The sequence below is a fragment of the Saccoglossus kowalevskii genome, chromosome 17 (genome assembly GCF_978046115.1).
Source record: "Saccoglossus kowalevskii chromosome 17, keSacKowa6.1, whole genome shotgun sequence".
Lineage (NCBI taxonomy): Eukaryota > Metazoa > Hemichordata > Enteropneusta > Harrimaniidae > Saccoglossus > Saccoglossus kowalevskii.
In genome coordinates, this window is record NC_140657.1 from 31,259,909 (window position 1) to 31,268,465 (window position 8,557).

General features: G+C 36.3%; 4 non-coding genes across 4 annotated transcripts; all 4 read left to right on the plus strand.

Moving 5' to 3' along the window:
• The first annotated feature begins 997 nt into the window (after nt 1-997).
• On the plus strand, nt 998-1,070 carry TRNAK-UUU (transfer RNA lysine (anticodon UUU)). The gene has a single exon. It is a non-coding gene; the product is annotated as a tRNA-Lys (tRNA).
• A 263-nt stretch (nt 1,071-1,333) lies between these two features.
• Nucleotides 1,334-1,406, plus strand: TRNAK-UUU (transfer RNA lysine (anticodon UUU)). The gene has a single exon. It is a non-coding gene; the product is annotated as a tRNA-Lys (tRNA).
• Nucleotides 1,407-2,005: 599 nt separating this feature from the next.
• TRNAK-UUU (transfer RNA lysine (anticodon UUU)) lies at nt 2,006-2,078 on the plus strand. Its single transcript has one exon. It is a non-coding gene; the product is annotated as a tRNA-Lys (tRNA).
• A 3,551-nt stretch (nt 2,079-5,629) lies between these two features.
• On the plus strand, nt 5,630-5,702 carry TRNAK-UUU (transfer RNA lysine (anticodon UUU)). Its single transcript has one exon. It is a non-coding gene; the product is annotated as a tRNA-Lys (tRNA).
• Nucleotides 5,703-8,557: the final 2,855 nt, after the last annotated feature.

Below are 8,557 nucleotides of genomic sequence, written 5' to 3' on the forward strand. Positions count from 1 at the left end.
AAGCATTGACTTATTATGGAGATTTGGGACAATCGACTACGAAAAGACAGAGTCCGAAAAATAAACAATTCAAACATTTCATTCTAATAACTTGATATTATTCGCTCGCATCGCTGAGATAAATAAAACACAAAGAATTCAACGATTTCATTGTAATAACTCGGTATTTCATTAATGCTTTGAATTAGATTAAACGTTTTCTCATAAAATTACAAATCATTGTCAGCTCATAGACTCATTTGAAGTATCTTCGTGCGTGAAATCAAAGCATTGACTTATTATGGAGGTTTGGGACAATCGAGTACGAAAAGACAGGATCCTGAGCAGCCCGGTTAGCTCAGTCGGTAGAGCGTTTGACTTTTAATCCTCAGGTCAAGGGTTCAACCCCCTTAGCGGGCGTAATTTTGAAACGTAGTTGACATAAAAACAGATGTTGCTCTCTCACATCGCTGAGATAAATTAAACATAAACAATTCAAACATTTCATTGTAATAACTCGGTATTTAATTAATGCTTTGAATTAGATTAAACGTTTTCTCATAAAAATACAAATCATTGTCAGCTCATAGACTCATTTGAAGTATCTTCGTGCGTGAAATCAAAGCATTGACTTATTATGGAGGTTTGGGACAATCGAGTACGAAAAGACAGGATCCTGAGCAGCCCGGTTAGCTCGGTCGGTAGAGGGTGGGACTTTTAATCCTAAGGTCAAGGGTTCAACCGCCTTAACGGGCGTGATTTTGCAACGTAGTTGACATAAAAACAGATGTTGCTCTCTCACATCGCTGAGATAAATAAAACATAAACAATTCAATATTTCATTGTAATAACTCGGTATTTAATTAATGCTTTGAATTAGATTAAACGTTTTCTCATAAAATTACAAATCATTGTCAGCTCATAGACTCATTTGAAGTATCTTCGTGCGTGAAATCAAAGCATTGACTTATTATGGAGGTTTGGGACAATCGAGTACGAAAAGACAGGATCCTGAGCAGCCCGGTTAGCTCAGTCGGTAGAGCGTGGGACTTTTAATCCCAAGGTCAAGGGTTCAACCCCCTTAGCGGGCGTAATTTTGAAACGTAGTTGACATAAAAACAGATGTTGCTCTCTCACATCGCTGAGATAAATAAAACATAAACAATTCAAACATTTCATTGTAATAACTCGGTATTTAATTAATGCTTTGAATTAGATAAAACGTTTTCTCATAAAAATACAAATCATTGACAGCTCATAGACTCATTTGAAGTATCTTCGTGCGTGAAATCAAAGCATTGACTTATTATGGAGGTTTGGGACAATCGAGTACGAAAAGACAGGATCCTGAGCAGCCCGGTTAGCTCAGTCGGTAGAGCGTGGGACTTTTAATCCTAAGGTCAAGGGTTCAACCCCCTTAGCGGGCGTAATTTTGAAACGTAGTTGACATAAAAACAGATGTTGCTCTCTCACATCGCTGAGATAAATAAAACATAAACAATTCAAACATTTCATTGTAATAACTCGGTATTTAATTAATGCTTTGAATTAGATTAAACGTTTTCTTATAAAAATACAAATCATTGACATCTCATAGACTCATTTGAAGTATCTTCGTGCATGAAATCAAAGCATTCACTTATTATGGAGGTTTGGGACAATCGAGTACGAAAAGACAGGATCCTGAGCAGCCCGGTTAGCTCAGTCGGTAGAGCGTGGGACTTTTAATCCTGAGGTCAAGGTTTCAACCCCCGTAACGGGCGTAATTTTGAAACGTTGTTCACATGAAAATAGATATTGCTTGCTTACATCGCTGAGATAAATAAAACATAAACAATTCAAACATTTCATTGTAATAACTCGGTATTTAATTAATGCTTTGAATTAGATTAAACGTTTTCTCATAAAAATACAAATCATTGTCAGCTCATAGACTCATTTGAAGTATCTTCGTGCATGAAATCAAAGCATTGACTTATTATGGAGGTTTGGGACAATCGAGTACGAAAAGACAGGATCCTGAGCAGCCCGGTTAGCTCAGTCGGTAGAGCGTGGGACTTTTAATCCTAAGGTCAAGGGTTCAACCCCCTTAACGGGCGTAATTTTGAAACGTTGTTCACATGAAAATAGATATTGCTTGCTTACATCGCTGAGATAAATAAAACATAAACAATTCAAACATTTCATTGTAATAACTCGGTATTTCATTAATGCTTTGAATTAGATTAAACGTTTTCTTATGAAAATACAAATTATTGACATCTCATAGACTCATTTGAAGTATCTTCGTGCGTGAAATCAAAGCATTGCTTTATTATGGAGGTTTGGGACAATCGAGTACGAAAAGACAGGATCCTGAGCAGCCTCGTTAGCTCAGTCGGTAGAGCGTGGGGCTTTTAATCCTAAGGTCAAGGGTTCCAACCCCCTTAGCGGGCGTAATTTTGAAACGTAGTTGACATAAAAACAGAAGTTGCTCTCTCACAACGCTGAGATAAATAAAACATAAACAATTCAAACATTTCATTGTAATAACTCGGTATTTAATTAATGCTTTGAATTAGATTAAACGTTTTCTCATAAAAATACAAATCATTGACAGCTCATAGACTCATTTGAAGTATCTTCGTGCGTGAAATCAAAGCATTGACTTATTATGGAGGTTTGGGACAATCGAGTTCGAAAATACGTGATCCTGAACAGCCTCGTTAGCTCAGTCGGTAGAGCGTGGGACTTTTAAACCTAAAGTCAAGGGTTCAACCCCCTTAGCGGGCGTAATTTTGAAACGTTGTTCACATGAAAATAGATATTGTTTGCTTACATCGCTGAGATAAACAAAACATAAACAATTCAAACATTTCATTGTAGTAACTCGGTATTTAATTAATGCTTTGAATTAGATTAAACGTTTTCTCATAAAAATACAAATCATTGACAGCTCATAGACTCATTTGAAGTATCTTCGTGCGTGAAATCAAAGCATTGACTTATTATGGAGGTTTGGGACAATCGAGTTCGAAAATACGTGATCCTGAACAGCCCGGTTAGCTCAGTCGGTAGAGCGTGGGACTTTTAAACCTAAAGTCAAGGGTTCAACCCCCTTAGCGGGCGTAATTTTGAAACGTTGTTCACATGAAAATAGATATTGTTTGCTTACATCGCTGAGATAAACAAAACATAAACAATTCAAACATTTCATTGTAGTAACTCGGTATTTAATTAATGCTTTGAATTAGATTAAACGTTTTCTCATAAAAATACAAATCATTGTCAGCTCAAAAACTCATTTGAAGTATCTTCGTGCGTGAAATCAAAGCATTGACTTATTATGGAGGTTTGGGACAATCGAGTACGAAAAGACAGGATCCTGAGCAGCTCGGTTAGCTCAGTCGGTAGAGCGTGGGACTTTTAATCCTAAGGTCAAGGGTTCAACCCCTTTAGCGGGCGTAATTTTGATACGTTGATCACGTGAAAATAGATATTGTTTGCTTACATCGCTGAGATAAATAAAACATAAACAATTCAAACATTTCATTGTAATAACTCGGTATTTAATTAATGCTTTGAATTAGATTAAACGTTTTGTCATAAAAATACAAATCATTGACAGCTCATAGACTCATTTGAAGTATCTTCGTGCGTGAAATCAAAGCATTGACTTATTATGGAGGTTTGGGACAATGGAGTACGAAAAGACAGGATCTGAGCAGCCCGGTTAGCTCGGTCGGTAGAGCGTGGGACTTTTAATCCTAAGGTCAAGGGTTCAACCGTCTTAGCGGACGTGATTTTGCAACGTAGTTGACATAAAAACAGATGTTGCTCTCTCACATCGCTGAGATAAATAAAACCTAAACAATTCAAACATTTCATTGTAATAACTCGGTATTTAATTAATGCCTTGAATTAGATTAAACGTTTTCCCATAAAAATACAAATCATTGTCAGCTCACAGACTCATTTGAAGTATCTTCGTGCGTGAAATCAAAGCATTGACTTATTATGGAGATTTGGGACAATCGACTACGAAAAGACAGAGTCCGAAAAATAAACAATTCAAACATTTCATTCTAATAACTTGATATTATTCGCTCGCATCGCTGAGATAAATAAAACACAAAGAATTCAACGATTTCATTGTAATAACTCGGTATTTCATTAATGCTTTGAATTAGATTAAACGTTTTCTCATAAAATTACAAATCATTGTCAGCTCATAGACTCATTTGAAGTATCTTCGTGCGTGAAATCAAAGCATTGACTTATTATGGAGGTTTGGGACAATCGAGTACGAAAAGACAGGATCCTGAGCAGCCCGGTTAGCTCAGTCGGTAGAGCGTTTGACTTTTAATCCTCAGGTCAAGGGTTCAACCCCCTTAGCGGGCGTAATTTTGAAACGTAGTTGACATAAAAACAGATGTTGCTCTCTCACATCGCTGAGATAAATTAAACATAAACAATTCAAACATTTCATTGTAATAACTCGGTATTTAATTAATGCTTTGAATTAGATTAAACGTTTTCTCATAAAAATACAAATCATTGTCAGCTCATAGACTCATTTGAAGTATCTTCGTGCGTGAAATCAAAGCATTGACTTATTATGGAGGTTTGGGACAATCGAGTACGAAAAGACAGGATCCTGAGCAGCCCGGTTAGCTCGGTCGGTAGAGGGTGGGACTTTTAATCCTAAGGTCAAGGGTTCAACCGCCTTAGCGGGCGTGATTTTGCAACGTAGTTGACATAAAAACAGATGTTGCTCTCTCACATCGCTGAGATAAATAAAACATAAACAATTCAATATTTCATTGTAATAACTCGGTATTTAATTAATGCTTTGAATTAGATTAAACGTTTTCTTATAAAAATACAAATCATTGACATCTCATAGACTCATTTGAAGTATCTTCGTGCATGAAATCAAAGCATTCACTTATTATGGAGGTTTGGGACAATCGAGTACGAAAAGACAGGATCCTGAGCAGACCGGTTAGCTCAGTCGGTAGAGCGTGGGACTTTTAATCCTGAGGTCAAGGTTTCAACCCCCGTAACGGGCGTAATTTTGAAACGTTGTTCACATGAAAATAGATATTGCTTGCTTACATCGCTGAGATAAATAAAACATAAACAATTCAAACATTTCATTGTAATAACTCGGTATTTAATTAATGCTTTGAATTAGATTAAACGTTTTCTCATAAAAATACAAATCATTGTCAGCTCATAGACTCATTTGAAGTATCTTCGTGCATGAAATCAAAGCATTGACTTATTATGGAGGTTTGGGACAATCGAGTACGAAAAGACAGGATCCTGAGCAGCCCGGTTAGCTCAGTCGGTAGAGCGTGGGACTTTTAATCCTAAGGTCAAGGGTTCAACCCCCTTAACAGGCGTAATTTTGAAACGTTGTTCACATGAAAATAGATATTGCTTGCTTACATCGCTGAGATAAATAAAACATAAACAATTCAAACATTTCATTGTAATAACTCGGTATTTAATTAATACTTTGAATTAGATTAAACGTTTTCTCATAAAAACACAAATCATTGTCAACTCATAGACTCATTTGAAGTATCTTCGTGCATGAAATCAAAGCATTGACATATTATGGAGGTTTGGGACAATCGAGTACGAAAAGACAGGATCCTGAGCAGCCCGGTTAGCTCAGTCGGTAGAGCGTGGGACTTTTAATCCTAAGGTCAAGGGTTCAACCCCCTTAGCGGGCTTAATTTTGAAACGTAGTTGACATTAAAAACAGATGTTGCTCTCTCACATCGCTGAGATAAATAAAACATAAACAATTCAAACATTTCATTGTAATAACTCGGTATTTAGTTAATGCTTTGAATTAGATTAAACGTTTTCTTATAAAAATAAAAATCATTGACATCTCATAGACTCATTTGAAGTATCTTCGTGCATGAAATCAAAGCATTCACTTATTATGGAGGTTTGGGACAATCGAGTACGAAAAGACAGGATCCTGAGCAGCCCGGTTAGCTCAGTCGGTAGAGCGTGGGACTTTTAATCCTGAGGTCAAGGGTTCAACCCCCTTAACGGGCGTAATTTTGAAACGTTGTTCACATGAAAATAGATATTGCTTGCTTACATCGCTGAGATAAATAAAACATAAACAATTCAAACATTTCATTGTAATAACTCGGTATTTAATTAATGCTTTGAATTAGATTAAACGTTTTCTCATAAAATACAAATCATTGTCAGCTCATAGACTCATTTGAAGTATCTTCGTGCATGAAATCAAAGCATTGACTTATTATGGAGGTTTGGGACAATCGAGTACGAAAAGACAGGATCCTGAGCAGCCCGGTTAGCTCAGTCGGTAGAGCGTGTGACTTTTAATCCTAAGGTTAAGGGTTCAACCCCCTTAGCGGGCGTAATTTTGAAACGTGGTTCACATAAAAATAGATATTCTTTGCTCACATCGCTGAGATAAATAACACATAAACAATTCAATATTTCATTGTAATAACTCGGTATTTAATTAATGCTTTGAATTAGATTAAACGTTTTCTCATAAAAACACAAATCATTGTCAACTCATAGTCTCATTTGAAGTATCTTCGTGCATGAAATCAAAGCATTCACTTATTATGGAGGTTTGGGACAATCGAGTACGAAAAGACAGGATCCTGAGCAGCTCGGTTAGCTCAGTCGGTAGAGCGTGGGACTTTTAATCCTGAGGTCAAGGGTTCAACCCCCTTAACGGGCGTAATTTTGAAACGTTGTTCACATGAAAATAGATATTGCTTGCTTACATCGCTGAGATAAATAAAACATAAACAATTCAAACATTTCATTGTAATAACTCGGTATTTAATTAATGCTTTGAATTAGATTAAACGTTTTCTCATAAAATACAAATCATTGTCAGCTCATAGACTCATTTGAAGTATCTTCGTGCATGAAATCAAAGCATTGACTTATTATGGAGGTTTGGGACAATCGAGTACGAAAAGACAGGATCCTGAGCAGCCCGGTTAGCTCAGTCGGTAGAGCGTGTGACTTTTAATCCTAAGGTCAAGGGTTCAACCCCTTAGCGGGCGTAATTTTGAAACGTAGTTGACATAAAAACAGATGTTGCTCTCTCACATCGCTGAGATAAATAAAACATAAACAATTCAAACATTTCATTGTAATAACTCGGTATTTAATTAATGCTTTGAATTAGATTAAACGTTTTCTCATAAAAATACAAATCATTGTCAGCTCATAGACTCATTTGAAGTATCTTCGTGCGTGAAATCAAAGCATTGACCTATTATGGAGGTTTCGGACAATCGAGTTCGAAAATACGTGATCCTAAACAGCCCGGTTAGCTCAGTCGGTAGAGCGTGGGACTTTTAATCCTGAGGTCAAGGGTTCAACCCCCTTAACGTGCGTAATTTTGAAACGTTGTTCACATGAAAATAGATATTGCTTGCTTACATCGCTGAGATAAATAAAACATAAACAATTCAAACATTTCATTGTAATAACTCGGTATTTAATTAATGCTTTGAATTAGATTAAACGTTTTGTCATAAAAATACAAATCATTGACAGCTCATAGACTCATTTGAAGTATCTTCGTGCGTGAAATCAAAGCATTGACTTATTATGGAGGTTTGGGACAATGGAGTACGAAAAGACAGGATCTGAGCAGCCCGGTTAGCTCGGTCGGTAGAGCGTGGGACTTTTAATCCTAAGGTCAAGGGTTCAACCGTCTTAGCGGACGTGATTTTGCAACGTAGTTGACATAAAAACAGATGTTGCTCTCTCACATCGCTGAGATAAATAAAACCTAAACAATTCAAACATTTCATTGTAATAACTCGGTATTTAATTAATGCCTTGAATTAGATTAAACGTTTTCCCATAAAAATACAAATCATTGTCAGCTCACAGACTCATTTGAAGTATCTTCGTGCGTGAAATCAAAGCATTGACTTATTATGGAGATTTGGGACAATCGACTACGAAAAGACAGAGTCCGAAAAATAAACAATTCAAACATTTCATTCTAATAACTTGATATTATTCGCTCGCATCGCTGAGATAAATAAAACACAAAGAATTCAACGATTTCATTGTAATAACTCGGTATTTCATTAATGCTTTGAATTAGATTAAACGTTTTCTCATAAAATTACAAATCATTGTCAGCTCATAGACTCATTTGAAGTATCTTCGTGCGTGAAATCAAAGCATTGACTTATTATGGAGGTTTGGGACAATCGAGTACGAAAAGACAGGATCCTGAGCAGCCCGGTTAGCTCAGTCGGTAGAGCGTTTGACTTTTAATCCTCAGGTCAAGGGTTCAACCCCCTTAGCGGGCGTAATTTTGAAACGTAGTTGACATAAAAACAGATGTTGCTCTCTCACATCGCTGAGATAAATTAAACATAAACAATTCAAACATTTCATTGTAATAACTCGGTATTTAATTAATGCTTTGAATTAGATTAAACGTTTTCTCATAAAAATACAAATCATTGTCAGCTCATAGACTCATTTGAAGTATCTTCGTGCGTGAAATCAAAGCATTGACTTATTATGGAGGTTTGGGACAATCGAGTAC